This window comes from Heterocephalus glaber, unplaced genomic scaffold, assembly GCF_053883595.1.
Source record: "Heterocephalus glaber isolate CG9 unplaced genomic scaffold, H.glaber_assembly_v1.0 deba00001606, whole genome shotgun sequence".
Taxonomy (NCBI): Eukaryota; Metazoa; Chordata; class Mammalia; order Rodentia; family Bathyergidae; genus Heterocephalus; species Heterocephalus glaber.
Window position 1 is genome coordinate 32,130,305 of NW_028258377.1, and position 16,486 is coordinate 32,146,790.

The 16,486-nt window shown below is 41.0% G+C and overlaps 1 protein-coding gene across 6 annotated transcripts in view; it reads right to left on the reverse strand.

Moving 5' to 3' along the window:
* Positions 1-16,486, reverse strand: part of Sgcd (sarcoglycan delta) — a 959,917-nt gene that overhangs the window by 144,057 nt on the left and 799,374 nt on the right. The gene's annotated exons all lie outside the window — the stretch shown is intronic.

A 16,486-nucleotide genomic window follows, 5' to 3' on the forward strand; every position in this document is an offset into this window, starting at 1 on the left:
TTTTTCTCTCCTCTCCACTGCAACAGGTTGAGCACCTTTCTTCTGCAGGTGACCTTCTGCTTTGCTCTATCGTGGAGCTAGATTACCACAGACTGAACCCTCTGAAACCATGAGCCAAACTAGTCCTCTTCTTAAACTGTGGGTGCCATGCATTTTAGCTCAGAAATGGGAAAGCTGACCGATATAGAATCACAGTTTATTTTTCTGGATCAAATAAGATGGTAGGAGAAGAATCTACAAGTATCCCGATCTAACTAAATGCTACTATGCAGATGTGTCCCTACATTCAATTCCCTAGGATTTCATTAGCTCTTGCGGATTATTACTTCATTTAGAATTTGTAGTAGCACAGACCTTACTCAAAACTGGCTTCTCTTATTTGTATAATTGCTCTGTGAAAATCATGGAAGGAAAGGAGGGCAGGAATGAAATGGAAAGAGAAAGCAGAAGGGGGCCATTTTAACAGAGAGCTGGTTCAACCTCTGTCTCACAAGTCATTTTTTTATCCTTGGAGTGCTGAGGGGACAGGACTACATTTTCACACTACCCTTCAGTTCACAAGACTATATCACAAGATCAAGAGTGATTTTTTTGACGTCAGTCACTTCCAGTGGGAACAGCTTCTCAGGTTTCCACCATCTTCAGGAGTGAATATGAATCTCCACTTCCCGATAGAGTCTCTCCTTTCATTTCTGTGGCTCCAGTTCTCTGGGACACTTGCTCGTGAATCTCTCTAAGTCCATTTTCCAGATCTTATACACCTGAATAAATGTCCAATGGCAGGCACAGTTCCTGCCTTTTAAAGCCAAGGCCCAGGTCCCTTTCTTTGTTCCCCCAGAAATCTCTGATCACAATTTGCTAAGGAGAGACACATTTTTGGAGTCCTGGGAGGAACAATGAAGACAGAGGAACTTGCTCAGGCTCTCATGCAAGGACACCCTCATTAAATATACAACTGAACTGCTGGAGCCTGAACTCTTCCAATAACCAGTCAGCCAGACAGATCAGAAGTCAAGAGGGAAAGTCATTTTCCCTGGCAGCTGAGATGCATTTAATAGCCAAAGAAGAAAAGCACATTCCCTTCCTTCATAGCTCACAGGCATCCTGCATATTGATTTCATATTGGCTCTCCCCTTTGTTTGGTTAAATGCAATCTCTCCCACAAGCCCATGATACAAGTGTGTTCTGACCTCTGATCAGCTCACATCAAGCAACCTAATGGGAACAACAATGCACAGCATTCAGTGCTCATCAGGTATGCCTGAGCTCTTTTTAACCAGGATAATCCTTTCTCATATGCTGGACCTGTTTCCTTAAAGCTGAGGGTAAAGAAGAGCAATTTGAACTATTTGTGAGCGCTATAAGTCTTATAGAGCAGGATGTATGATGTTCTTTTGGGGGATATCTTTTTGAAGTCAATGCCTGTGTCTAGCCTCATAATTAGCAAATCTATTTAAAGCATCCCTGACTGATCGTCTTCAAAGTGTACTGTAAAAGAGCCATTAGGTCTGGCCATTCCCCAATTTGCAGCCCTTGACTATCTCCTCACTACCCTAAACATAAACTCTAAGCACTGTAACATGCACACATTGCTCACTAAATTCTGTGGTTTTCTAACAGATTCATAAGCACATGTACATACATACATATGCATAATATGTAAATATATTTTAGCTAACATCCATAATATACATACATATAACACATATATAAGAAATGTTCATAATGTGTATACATATAAAACATACAATATAGAAATATATATATATATTTGTTACTATATGCATATGATTGTTGGGGTTCAAGACCTGTTAACCCAAAATATAGTACACTGATATTTGAGGAAACAGCAGAAGGCCTTGTCCCTTGAAGAAAATCACACAATTAAGGAAGGTCATTCTCTGATCCTCTCTCACGCTTTTCCCCTCATGTGACAGGTATCTCACCTCATACTCAGGAAAGGAATGAAGACACAGATATGCCCACAAGAACCTGAACAGAAAGGCCCTGATAATCCACTCTGCCTAGATGAGATCTCCTTGTAAACCTCAGCATAAACACAGTTTTCTCCATTTCTTTGGGTATTGATTTCTAAAGTCTTCTGTGTCACACAGAAGGCATACTGACTAAATTTGCTGTGCTTTTCTCTTCTTCTTCTTTTTTTTTTTTCCATACCAGGGATCAAACTTGGGACCTTGTGCTTAAGAGGCAGGTGCTGGAACCACTGAGCTAAATCCCTGGCCCTGTGCTTTTCTCTTCTTAATCTCTCCTTGTTATAGAGATAAGTCTTCCAATGGGTGAGGAAAATATATTACTTTTCTCCTTTCTATGACATATGTGTGGAGAATCATGGTTATTTCATCACTGTTCTTTAAAGGCCATATTGCAGTAGTGTGATAACTCTGCAGGAGAATATTAACTTTCCTCTCTATAAGCTGTGCACAAAAACTATGCATATCTTACCAGATGACCTAACCACCTAATGCCTGTCATGTCTTAAGGGATACCATTTCTTCACTATCCTAATATAACATCAAAAATCCCTCTCAAGTACAAACATATCCATTTTATTCTGATCTCCTTAATCACTAACATGAGTCAATCGTTATACATTTGTCAATTTTACCTGGGAAGGACTGTTTCTAGCAATGCCAAGGGCACAGGACCCTGTGGATCAAAAATATCATGTGAGTCTTCAAACAACAGTGGGTTGGCTATCCTTAAAGTTGAGAGGATGGACAATAAAAATCCCATGACCTGATGGGAGCATTCCTGGGACGACATTTCCAGACGCCTTCTCAGATTAAAATCAAATATAAAAATATCCTTTCACCCTAATGTCATGGTTCTCAGTTAGACTCACCTGCTGCTTTCTTGTAACATATTAATAATCTCTTAACTTTTCTACATTCCTGTTGGTAAATTCTTTTTACTTCTTTGGCCCTGGCCTCTCACATACCATGTCTTGCTGGAAATATGTTAAAAGCAAAGGCTCTTTCCAAACCAAGGTGGCCAACAGTCTTAGTCTTCCTTACTTCAAAAACTATGAATAAAAAAAAAATCTGTGAGGATTGAAGAGGATATAAGAAAATGGAAAGACATCCCTTGCTCCTGGGTAGGAAGAACCAACAGAGTGAAAATGGCCATACTTCCAAAACAGCTATACAGATTCAATGCAATCCTGATTGAAATCCCAACAGTATATTTCACAGAACTAGAGAAAACCAAAAATTCATTTGGAACCAGAAGAGACCTAGAATAGCAAAAGCAATTTGAGGCAACAGAGACATGACAGGGGGTATCACAATCCCCAACTTGAAACTATGCTACAAAGCCACTGTGATAAAAACAGCATGGTACTGGCAAAGAAACAGACCAAGGATCCGTGGAATAGAGTAGAAGTTGCAGGAACAACTCCAGACATATAGTCAACCACCTCATCTTTGACAAAGGAGCCAACCATCCTCACTGGAGGAAAGATAGCCTATTTAATAAATGGTGTTGGAAAAACTAGATTTCAACCTGCCAAAGATTAAAACTACACCGATATCTTTCACCATACACTAAACTAAAATTGAAGTGGATTAAAGATCTAAATATTAAAACAGAAACACTAAACTTGCTGGAAGTTAGGTAGAACTTTTGAAGACATTGCCATAGGAAAAGACTTTATGAACAAAACCTCAGTAGCACGGGAACTAGCACAAAGAATCAACAACTGGGATTTCATCTTATTAAAAACCTTCTGCACTGCAAAAGAAACAACCAATAGAGCTAAGAGACAACCTGTAATGTGGGAAAAAATTTTTATCAGCTGTTCCTCAAACAAAAGACTACTATCTAGAATATATAAAGAACTTAAAAAAATCAGACCTCCAAATATAAAGACCTAACTCAAAAATGGACACCTAAAATGAACAGACATTTCTCAGACAAAGACGTGAAAGCAGCAAATAAACATGAAATAATGTTCAATATCACTGGTCATTTGAGAGATGCAGATGAAAACAATACTGAGATTCCACCTCACCCCAGAAAGAATGGCTGCTATGAAGATATCAACCAATAACAAATGCTGGCGGGGCTGTGGGGAGAAAGGAACCCTGCTCCATTGTTGGTGGGAGTGCAGACTGGTGCAACCACTGTGGAAATCAGTACGGAGATACCTCAAAGAACTAGGGCTAGAGGTCCCATTTGACCCAGCTATTCCTCTGCTGGGGATCTTCCCCAAAGAATAAAAAGAATCATACCACAGTGATATATGTGCACCCATGTTCATAGCAGCACAGTTTGTAATAGCTAAAGCTTGGAAACAGCCCAATTGGCCAACAAGTGGAGACTGGATAAAGAAGATGTGTTTTTTTTTTTATAAGATGGAGTACTACTCAGCCATAAAGAATGTGAAATTAGAGACCTTTATAGCTAAATGGATGCACATTGAGGCGATACTCCTAATAAATAGGACACACATGTGTAAATACTGAATAGTTTCTCTAGTGTGAGAAACTGCAAGTGTGAATAAGGATCAAAATGAATAATTGATAATGTGAAATAGGAAGAAAAGGTCCAAAAGGGTAAGGGAAATGGGAGGGGTAAGGGAAAGGAAAGAAGGGAAAGGAAAAAGTGTGAGAAAAGGAAAAAATGGAAACAAAGTCTTTGTAAATAGGGAGGGGTGAAGGGCTTGAAGGGAGGGCAGGGGAATGGAGCAAAAATAAGAACGAAGATGAATTATGTAAAGGTGCAAGTTCCCAATGATGAAGGTAATTGTATTGTATACCTAAAATGAATATTTAACAATGTTGCAATTACAAGCAGGACCTCTCTTTTTTTGCATCTGGGCGGTGTTCTTGGTCTCTATCTTCCAATTGTGTTGGAATTTTAAAACATTGTTCCAAAAGTGTTGGGAGCAATTCGACATAATTTCAATTGTGAAATAATTTTCCCCCAAATTATGTAGAATCGCTCCTGACACAAAAGGCTAGGACTTTGAGGAACTGTATTTTGTGCCTGCAACAGCCATACTGAGCCTCTCCAAGCCTCTGCTGATGGACTCTAAAGCATCCCTCCAGTCTTAATCATCACTTCCTTCAAGAGGACTTGCCTGACCTGTAAATTAAATGAAATACATCTTCTAAGTTTATGTTTCCAAGTACCTTGGCCTTTGACCCCAGGATACCACACATTGTTTCTTGTATAAATATTTAAAACATTCACCCTGCCAGCTTGGCTGTAGATTCCGGAAAGGCAGTGTCCTGGGGTGTGTCTTTTGGTCAGCACAGCAGTTGGCCAGAATAAATCTCTATTAACATTTACTGAATGTGATCAAATCTCTTTTGAATGGAGAACCACCTACACTACAGTTTAAGTAACATGGAGAAGCTCCCTGTGGCTATCACTTCCTTTCTTTCCTGAACAGTGAAAATTCTTGCGTTATAAATAAAATCTGAGTCAAACTATACTTGTCTTTTTTCTCTTTGACTTGCAGAATGGAGCCAATATCAAATACTTCCATTACTATTTCAGTACACCCAGCAGAGAACACTGCCAAAAGGGAAAGCCCTCAGGAGGCTCCAGCAGATCTCTGAAACATGCATGACTCCAGCTTTTGGGGAAGTAAGCAATTCCGGTTTGCTATATGCTGATAATGACAATCCCTTCCCCAAAGAGAAATCCTAATGTGCTCATCTGCTGGAAAAGGCAATGTCTGCTCACCCCACCTCCTCTGTCGCACTAGCTGTGCTCAGAGTCTGGCTAATCCTGCTACACAGAGGCCTGTTACTCTTTCCTTTGCTTCTGCTAAGTTACACTCTGCCCCCTTTCCTGACAACCACCCTTAGCTCTCCTCTAGGAAGTTTCAACATGGCAAGCTCGACCTCCTATCTGTTCCCAGCACAGACTAGACCCAAGTTCTATCTTACGTTTTTAAGTTTTTAAAAACATAGAGTGAAAATAAGGATTAAAAGGATTAATAACTAATAATTGATACTTTGAAACAGGAAAAGGTCCAAAGGGGTAGGGGTGGTGGGAGGGGAAGGGGAAAGGAAAGAATAGAAAGGAAAAATTATGAGAAAAGAAAAAAAAATGGAAACGAAGTATGGTAAATAGGGAAGGGTGGAGGGGTGAAGGGCGCACAGGTAATGGGGAAAAAATAAGAACCAAGATACATCATGTACAGGTACAAACACCAATGATAAGTGTAAAGGTATTGTATACCTAAAATGTACCAATAAAAGAATTTAAACAACAACAAAAAATTTACTGCTATGTGTCATTTCACTGGGTGTATGCGTCACCCTCACTACTAGAGACCAATTCTGGTGGCATCTTCTCTTCTGTGTCCTTACATCTCTGCATTGAATGTGGTGGTTGGTGAATGTTGTATGGAAGTCGTATGGAAGCCACTCAGTAGGAATTTGCAGAAGGAACAACAATAATAGGCATAAATAATTGGGCCACCAATTGCATGCTTGCTTTCATGATGAGTACTTTACGTATATGACATAGTTACTCTTATCCATATTTGACAGAGGGCAAACCTGAGGATTTCAGAGGCTTAGAAACTCATCTAAGGGTGGACCATCAGAGTTAGAAGTGGAATCTAGGCAGTCTGTGTCTGAATCTGATGTTGACTTAACCATTCTACCATCTCAACATGGGCATTTGTTTTTATTCTGGGCCCTGACTCCGTGTTTCCCTTGTTTGGATTCACCCTTTCCATCTTACTACTTCTAGTTTAGAAAGAGTGCAAAAGGAGGGAAGAGCAGACGGAGAGCACATGGTGAGTGTGTGAGGTGTGGGGAGTGTATGGGCTTAAGACCACACTGTAGTTCTCTTGTCTCCCAATGGAATAAGCAAATAAAATTGAAGTTCTTCCAATAAAGAGAATAAAGTTAACGTCCTTCCCTATTCTGTACACTAGAGCTTCTTATTCATATTGTCATCTCATTAATTTCCTTTATGTCACTGTGGAATATGCACAGTCCCCTGCCTTCTACAGGAAGAGAAGAAAGAAAAACAAAATTTCCACTCAGGTGGCTTTTGCTGCTTAAGAATGTTTTGCAACAGTTAATATAATTAACAACAAAGGAGACAGTAGAGCTAGACTCTGTGGAAAGCCTCTTGACATTGAGGATGGCCTGAAAGAAGCTTATCTCCTCATTTGAATACACTCAAGTGGCATAACTGGCAAGAAGAAAACTCTTGACAATAAAAACCATCCATCAGATGCCGGAAAGCAAATTGACTGTGGTTTGATAAAGAAAGCAAAACCTTGTCACTTCCACCAACAAAAAACAAAGCCATCTCCTCAGTGAGTGCTGTCATTGGTTCTCTCAAAACAGCCCAGTGGTGAGTCCTATCAACTCTTTAATCAAACTAGGAAGACAAACGTCCATGGTGGCTCCCCGCTCCAGGCAGTACTGAAGGAGACAATGCTGAGCAGACAGGGATGGGGCGTGTGCAGTGGCAGCGCTGCTGGCCAGCTGTGGACATTTACACACACTCTGGAGTCCATCATGTTCCTTTTCAATCACATCTCCCTGTTGCTGAAGGAAAAGCTACGTGGGGCCCAGCAGAGCTTTTTCCTCCTGCATCAGGAATCACCTCCTGCAGCTTGGGGAATGAAGCTCCAGTATTGCAGCTCATGAGGCTTATACACACGGGTGGAAATATGGACAGAACTAGGTGACACCGTCTCCCAGGCTTTTGGACTAGATCTCTTAAAAATTTTTGAAGAGTTATGAAAGCTGCTTTCCTAACACCATTTCAAATGAAACCCCATTATTATTTCTCTGTCGTAGAACTGTGCTTTTTCTCATTAAGTATCCCTGGTTTATTAGGTTGAGGCTGCTCATCTGAGACTCTTTTATGTTTGGCTTCCTTGCTGCATTATTTATGGGAAATGGATTTTTATGATCTAATACATTATTCCTGTAAATAATAGACTAACTTTGGAATGAGGTGCCACAGCAGAACTATACAACCAGCAATTCTTTTCAAGGAGTTGAATCCCCAGAAGTTTATCTTTGCTAATGATAACAGACAGCAGGGGAGGGGGTCTGGGTGAGTCTCAGGTCTTCTGATTTAGTATCCAAGTGTTGTAAGATGCATAGGTTCCTGCATTCCAAGGATCAGGGTCTGAATTACTTACTTTTCAGAACCTATATGGGAAACTAGGCTTCATTCTTAAACATCATCTTTCAGCCTCTCTCCTGCTTCCTTTTACTCACTGAGGAAATGCTTTAGAAAGAGAAGGAAAAGATAGAGGCAAAGCAAAGACAGAGGTGGAGAAGTTGTTTATTGAGAACCTACACATGGTCCAAGTGACATGAATAACGTGATCACTGTCCCATGGCCGCAATGTGACAGAAACAAATTGTGTTGCAGCATTCAAACTCCTTCGTGTTATGACGGTGGAAGGCAGGCTGGATTAGGAAAAGCCAAAGCACAAGGAATAGGGCCTGTGACTCCTGAAGATGCACAGGAAGGCAGCCATGGCCTCAGCAAATCTAGCCGGGAGGGAGGTTCCTTCGGAGAGCGAGAGGAGCTGAGAGCTGACAGCGGCGGCTGCATGAGGTGGACTCCTCTAGGTACCCACTCCAGGACCCCTCCCCGCCAGCTCCTTTCTCGCCATCTGTTCAAGGCTGTGTGGGTGATTCTCAGACCCTACTGAGCGGTCAGCATCTTTGGGGGGGCTTTTGCCCAGCATTTCCCCCTGATTAGTGCACCTCTCCAAAGCGGAGGTCAAACTTTATGTCCCAGTATATGTAAACTGGCCTAATCATCTCTGACCTTGTGACTTACTGTTAATGACACTATCCTTGTCTAAGAAGGCTTACAAGATGAAAGATATTCACAACTTCCATCTCTCCTGATTCATTAATTTGGCAAGTTTTATTTTTCAATTTTGCTTTTTTATTAGTAACATGACTGCAGTACATAAATGACTACATTTCCCATGCGGAGTCAGTATGTATACACAACACATCTTAATTCTTTTTCATCCACTTGCACTCTCCTTTGACCCTCTTCCTCCATCTATTGATACCCTTCCCATCTAAAAAAGTCCTATTTTTATTCCGTATCTTTTATTTTGCACTTTATTTATAGTTTCTCATATAAAAACCATGTAATATTTAAGCTCATGTGTCTGATTTATTTTGCTTAACAGTACTGTCTCAAGATGCATCAATTGTTTTACAAATGACTCAAGTTTATTCTTCTTTATGCCAGAGTAGGACTTCATTGTGTATAAACACCACAGTTTATTCATTCTTTTCTTGACGGATATATAAGTTGCTTCCAATATTTAGCTATTACGAATTAGGCTGCTATAAACACAAGTATGGATATATAACTGTAAGATGTTGTCTTTAATTCATTCAGAAATATACCTAGAAAGGAAAGAGTGGAGTTGAATAGATTTTCTAGTTTTAGTTTTTATGAGGAATCTCCATACTGATCTCCACTCTGGTTGTACTTGTTTATATTCCCACTAACAATGTAGAAGTGTTTTCTCCCCACACCCTTGCCAACTTTTGTTATTTGATTTATTGATGATAGCCATTCTTTCTGGAGTGAGATGAAATCTCAGTGTTATTTTAATTTGCATATCTCTAATGGCTAGTAATGTTGAACATTTTTTCACGTATTTACTAGCTATTGTTTGTACATCTTCTGAGAAGTATCTGCTTGTTTCTCTGAAAAGTGTCTGCTGTCTCAGTTGCCCATGTATGGGCCAAGTTTAATTTGTTTTACCTCAGATGATGTGCCCCCTTGTTCCCTCTTTTCTTTTTGTCTTAGTGTAGGCAAACCCTCAACAAAGGTATAATATCCTTCTAACTTGAGTGCAAGCTCTCCTTCCTTTTTTTTGCTATACTGTCAGATTAGTTCTAAGGCATTGCCAAGTTCAAATTATTTTAACTCATTCATGCAACAAATATTGCTGAGCAATTACTTCGCACAAGGCACTAGTCTACATTCTGCTAAGTAAAACTTCCTGCAGTCACGAAGCTTACACTGTAATGAGAATGAGTTGGAAAAAAAGAAATAAATATATGCCATGTCACACTGTGATCACTACCCTAAAGAACAACAAAACAAAATGGAGGACCAGCAATCAGCACACTTTTTCTGTAAATAACCAGACAGCAAATATTTTAAGCTTTGTTGGCCCTTTAAGCTCTGTCTTGGCCACTCAACTCTGCCACTGTAGTGCAAAAGCAACTGCAGGCAATAAATAAATGACCATGCCTGTGCTCTAGTGACATACTGTTTACAATTAGGCAGCAACTTTGGCCTGATTTGGCCTATGGGGTGCATTTTGCTAACTTCTATTATACACAGTGGTAATGAGAACATAGCATTTTTATAAAGTCATCGGGAAGATGTCTTAGATCACATTATATCTGAGCCATGCATAACTATTACGATTTGCTCCTACTGTATCCTTGATCATTATGCTCTTGACGAATACTTGGAATTTTCTTTCCCTCGTACCTACTCCCTTCTCTGATGACAACATTTTGATATTCCCTTGGAGAACAGCCTTCTGCTTCATTCACAGTCACTCATCCCCCTCGCCATAGCAATGTCAATAGTCTTATCGATAAGGTCTCCAGGCTTACCAACTCACACATACCATCCATCACCTTGGTCTCAATGGTTGGTTTAGGGATGGGGACAGAGTCCAAGTGGGACCAGTACAGTAACATCTAGGACATCTGTGGATTCATGTTGGAAGACAAACACTTTTTCTGCTCATCAGCAGAACAGAAGACAGAATATAAGACTGGAAAGCAGAGAGTTGAGACACGCTAAGAGAAAGACAGTGAGTCTGTGCTGTGGTCTCATTCTGTGAACTACCTAATTTACTTTGTAGCCAACGACGCCATCAGATGAAGCAATAAATTTTCCAAGCTCTTACTCTGAGTTGGATTTATATCGTACAATGAAGTCAGTCCTGACTGCTAAACATGTTCTATTCCATTCACCAAGCTAGTACCCCCTACAGTTCCCCCACTCTATACCCAAAACCTAGTTCCAAGGTCCCTGTTTGAAAAGTTTTAAGATTTCCAAATTCTCCTACCCACTCCAACTGGATTCTATAAGTACTTTATTCTATCCTTCTTCGACTGCTGATTTCTTTCTTGGGATCTTGGATATTTGCATTGTGTCTCATCCTCCGTGAGGGGGGAACAATGCCATGCATCTCTTATCTTCATAGCATCAGTAGCGGTGACTTGGAAATCTCTCTCTCTCTCTCTCTCTCACACACACACACACACACACACAGAGGATGGATACATACCCATTTAATGAATGAACACTACTAACAATACTCAACCTCCTTGTAGTTTAACTGCCAGGTTGCAAGAGAGTTGCATCAAAAACTAATTCAAAAGGCTAAATATATCATCTGAGGAGTCCTAAAGAAGTTCAGCAGCAAGCCACATTCAAATTTCTATAAATTTTATGCTAATTTAAGTGGCTTTAGATTTAATTAAAAATGTTTTTCAGTTGATAATAATGTAACTTGGATAATTAGCATCAAGTGGCATCTAGAGGACATATTTAAAAAACGAATCTAGACTATAAATAGATCCTAATTAACAATTAGAATAGTGCTTTATAATTATGCTTTGTTTATAAATGCTATAATGTCCAATTCATTGTTCAATGAAATTGGTCATTAATGAAAACCAAAGTCATGTTTTCCCTGGTGTTAAAATGCATGTGTCTCTTAGATGCCCTGGCTTTTTATGTTCCTCATGTTCTTATTGCTTTCTAAAGGCCATTTCTGTACAGTATCTAATGACTGTGTTCTATAGTGAAAGCTAACTATATCATGCTTCGTCTGGCACACTAATTTTACACCCTTTTGGTAATTAAGTAGATGGACCTGACTCTAAAGCTAAGTTCTTCAGTGCCACATAGACGTGTGACACAGAAAACCCAAGGGATAGCAAAAACACCATACAAACCTGATATCCAAGTGACAGCAAGACCTGGAAGACTGAGAGAATGGAAGCCCCCTAAAGAAAATTAGGGATGTGGGCTTGGAGAGGAAGGGAGTTGGGAAGAGATGAAAGCACAGATGCAAGCAATAAAGTAGAAGTGACACAAAGATCCAGATATGAGGAAGTAGAGTCCAAGATGCTGGGAATTTGGAACTAGAATTGAGAAGGCAGTTCAGGACAAATACAGACTTGGGAGTCATCTGAAATGAAGCAAATGCTGAAACCACAGCTAGAATATTTGTAGATGTGGGATTTTTCAATAGAAGTGTGAAAAGAATAAAATGAGGACTAAATGATAGGAGAGTCTTCACATAGGTGGAATTAGTCTTACCTTGGAGGAATGTGGGAACAGTGGGGGGAAAAATCCAAAAGGAGGGGATGGCAGAAATCCCTTGCACCATGCTCTTTGCGTTTCTTATGATGCCATTGTGCTGTGCAGTTTGGGGAAGCCAGAGGTTGCTGTGAAACAAGGTGCAGACTAGAACAGGTGAAACTGCCTCTATTCAGTCCTGACTGGCATGCGTCCTCTCTGGAACTCTGGGAAAGTTGTGGTATGACTCTGTGTCTCAGTTTGGTCACCTGTAACTCAAAATGACAAGCTTATGTGCTCCTAAGATTGTTTTGAAGATCAAGTGCATTTCTCCATGGTAAATGATGACTTCAGCACTTTGCATAGAGGACACATTTTGTAAGTTAGCTATGTTTATATTGTAGCTTTGCTGGGATTGCATGGCTAAAACAGAACCCATTCTCATCTAAAAGTAACAATAGAGTTGCTGCACAATGATTTCCCTGACTGTCTTAGGTCAGTGGTATGCAAACATTAGTAAGTGTTAGAATCCCTGGAAATGCTCTCTGGCGGCACCCCTGCATTTCAGTAGGTCTAGGAAAAGGGTTGAGTTTGCCCTGCTAACAAGTAGTCCCTAGCTCATGCTCTTCATCCAAAGACCACATTTTGAGAACCAACTGTCACAGTGAGTGGGGAAGAAACCCCGTAATACTTGGAATCAATCAGGCCTTCAATTTCTCCATTACCAAAATCCAACTTGAGAACACATGTATTAGAGAGATCTTTACCTGCACACAGGTAGAACAGGCCCCAGCTGCGTCCCAGAAATGTTCTAGTCCAGATGTGTCTGATACATAAATACCCCTATGAAGTTCTAAGCCACTTTCTTTTGTGACCACACAAGGGCAGAGGACAATTTCAGCTCTCCTGGGTCTAATGAAGCACAAGCTGACCAACAGAATCCCCATCAGCAACAAAACCAGAGAGGGTACCCAGTGTTTACTTGTGTGTCACGCACTGTGAGATTCACTCTCCACTTCCACTTTGCCATTTCGTTCTCCCAAGCATGCTGAGAGCCAGATACCACATGGCAGTAAAGGGATACCTAGAAAGGCAGAGCCTCATATCCCAGGCGGCAGCAGACAGAGACAGAAGCCACTATTACACGCTGGACATAACTATAAAGCTTCTGCTCAGTTACTCAACTGCATAGTTCTTACCTTCTCTCTTCCCCACACCCCAAAAGAGACATGCATAAATCTGCTAGCAGCAACCACAGTCTGCCTACATTTTATTTATGTCTCTCTTCTCCTGCCATATCTTCCCCAGGTGCTAAGTTTCCAGATAATTGAACCATTCTTTAAGAGGTGTAGCTTTTAGTCCCTTTGCCATACTAGTCAAGGTCCCTTGAATGTGCTGACAGTTGTCACTGTCCCAGAATAGGTGGGTCTGGCTATACAGAGGTAGGTGTGTGTGTGTGTGTGTGTGTGTGTGTGTGTGTGTGTATACGCACACATTGTGCATGTGCTACTAGGGATTGAACCCAGGGCCTTCTGCATGCTAGGCACATGCTGGACTGCAGAGCTACATCCTCAGTCTGGAGGAGAATTTTATAAATTGTTCTGAACCCATGAGTACAGCCATCACATGCAAAAGGCATTATCATTTTAGGTCCCTACTGCTTATTCCTAGTCCACTGACAACTACAGCAAATGATTTTTTACATAACATTTGCTTATACTTCATATGATATTCATTCACTCTTTATTTTGTTCCTTCCTCTTTGTTTTAGACAGTTGGAAACTAAAGCTTAGAGAAGAAAGCAGACTTGGATAGGGTCACTTGGATCCTAAGAGGTTGACCAAGGATGCACACCCAGCTGCGTCAGATGTTACTATGAAATATGCATCCAAATAATAACCTCCCAAGAGCTCATACAGTCTCGCAGTGCAGAGAGGCAGACTTCTCATTAAGCTGAAAATGCAATTGCCTAAAGTTCTGGTTCTGCACCATATGGTCGAATCCCAGCTGAGAGAAGCTCATTTCTGCAACACACTGGGCTCATTTCACCAAGTAGGTAGATGTGAGATTTATGGGGTGGTCATTTCCAAATACTTTAAGCACTGGTTGCAGCAGTGGTATTTATTTTGATGCTTTCTTTCTATATTTTTACAACAAAGAAAGCAAATGCTAATGATGGAGAGTGTCAGGTTGCATCGCATATTATTCTCCAAGTGAAATGTCACTAACGTGACCACAAATAACAACCCTCATTTTACAGCCAGGAAAAATTAAAGGCCTGAAGGACAAAGGTAGGTATCTAGATCACACCACAGGTAATCTCCAGGCTAGGCATGAGACTGTCCATTGCCTCACCATCTCTGTACCCTGCATTCTTGCCACTATTCTGCCCCCTAGACTCCTCCAACGTCTACCTCTGCTAAGCAGATGATGCTAAAGTGTTGAGGAGCCTGGAGCAGGGGAGCTTACTGGGGTTAGTGAAAGAGACAGGGAAGCCAGTACCAGGAGAATTGGGAGTTGTGGAGTGTGTGTGTGTGTGTGTGTGTGTGTGTGTGTGTGCATTGTTAGACTATGCTGGGCTCTCAAAACCTATTTTAAGAGGCTAGAGGCTGGAATATCCAGATGGGGGGGGCGTGTAGAATTCAGAGAAGACACTGGGGCTGGAGATCTAAGACTTCCATCAAGAAAAATGGATATAAATGTGTGTTATGTGGTGGTGGGGAGGGGAAAAATGGTGGGGTGGGGGGTACCAGACAAGCAGATTGACTGAGGGCAGAGGTGACAGCCAGGAGGGACACAGAAATACTGGAGGTGAAAGAAGTTGCAAGGTGCAAATAATAATGCAGAGAACAGATAATTTCAATCAAAAGAACCTATAATTATAATTTTAGATAATAGCTGCTAGCATTTACTGAGCACTTAATATTTTAGCCAATTTACTGTTCTACATAGATTATTTCCTTCAGTCTTCCAACAGTCTGGGAAGACAGATTCTATTATACTAATTTTATAGCTCAACAAACAGACCCAGGCAGGTTAGATAACTTAAGGTCAACAGCTAGTGAAGAACAGAAACAGCATTAAAATCAGAGTGGGTTACTCTCAGAACCTGAGCTTTTAGCCACTATGCTACAATACCTCTTAGGGGACAAAGAAAGACTAGGATTAGTGTAAACAGCAGTAGTAGCAGAAGATGAAGCAGCAGCTACACCTGCACCCATTGACGAGTACCATTTGCCCAAACACAGTCTTTTAATTCTCAGACAACTTGAGATGATGTTTTTAGCCCTGTTGGGTAGAAAAGGAAACTGGCTCAATGATGTCAGTATCCTTCCAAAGTCGTACACCTAGCAGGTGACAGCAGTGGTCAAAAGCCAGTTCTGCTCTAGCAGCAGGACGCAAGCCACCCTGTGGGACAGTCACAGTGGACAGCCACCCAAGACACATCTGCTATGTGCTCAAATTCAGCAGCCCCAACAGTGGGATGGGAGAAAATTTTGCAAGCATTTTTAATATCAAATTCTCAGGCATTTCCACCATGGCTTCTAATTTAGTAAGTCATGGTTAGATATACAAATCTAAAGTTTTCAGAAGTTTCCTCCATAATTCTTGATTTGGAACCAGGTCTAGGGATTGTTTTTTCATGGATAACATCTCCACTGCTTCAAGGAAGGCTGTTAGTCTGTGAGGATAGTATGTGCTAGATTACATTTCTTTACACGAGCACACATCCCAGCCCAAATCTCAGGGCAGCAAGGTGCAACAAAAGGATACATGGCATGAAAAGTTTTTACCAGCAGACTCCAAGGAGGTTCAACTACCTTGCTTTTAAAATCCAGGAAACTGGCCTCACTTACTTGTGTACACATCATTTGTTTCAGTTTGGGCTGCTACAACAAAGTACCACAGGCTAGGGTGGGAGGCCTTATCAATAAGAACAGAACTTGATTTTTCACAATTTCTGGAGCTAGGAATTTGAGATCAAGTCTTAGCCTGGTTGAATTCTGAGGAGGGCCCTCTTCCATGTGTAGACTGCTAACTTCTCAGTGTGTCCTCCTATGGGGCAGGCTGGGGAGGGGAGAAAGGAGGAGGAGGAAGGAAGGAGGGAGGAAAGGGGAGAGGGAGAAGAGGAGAGAGAGCAAGAGAGACTGACTACAAG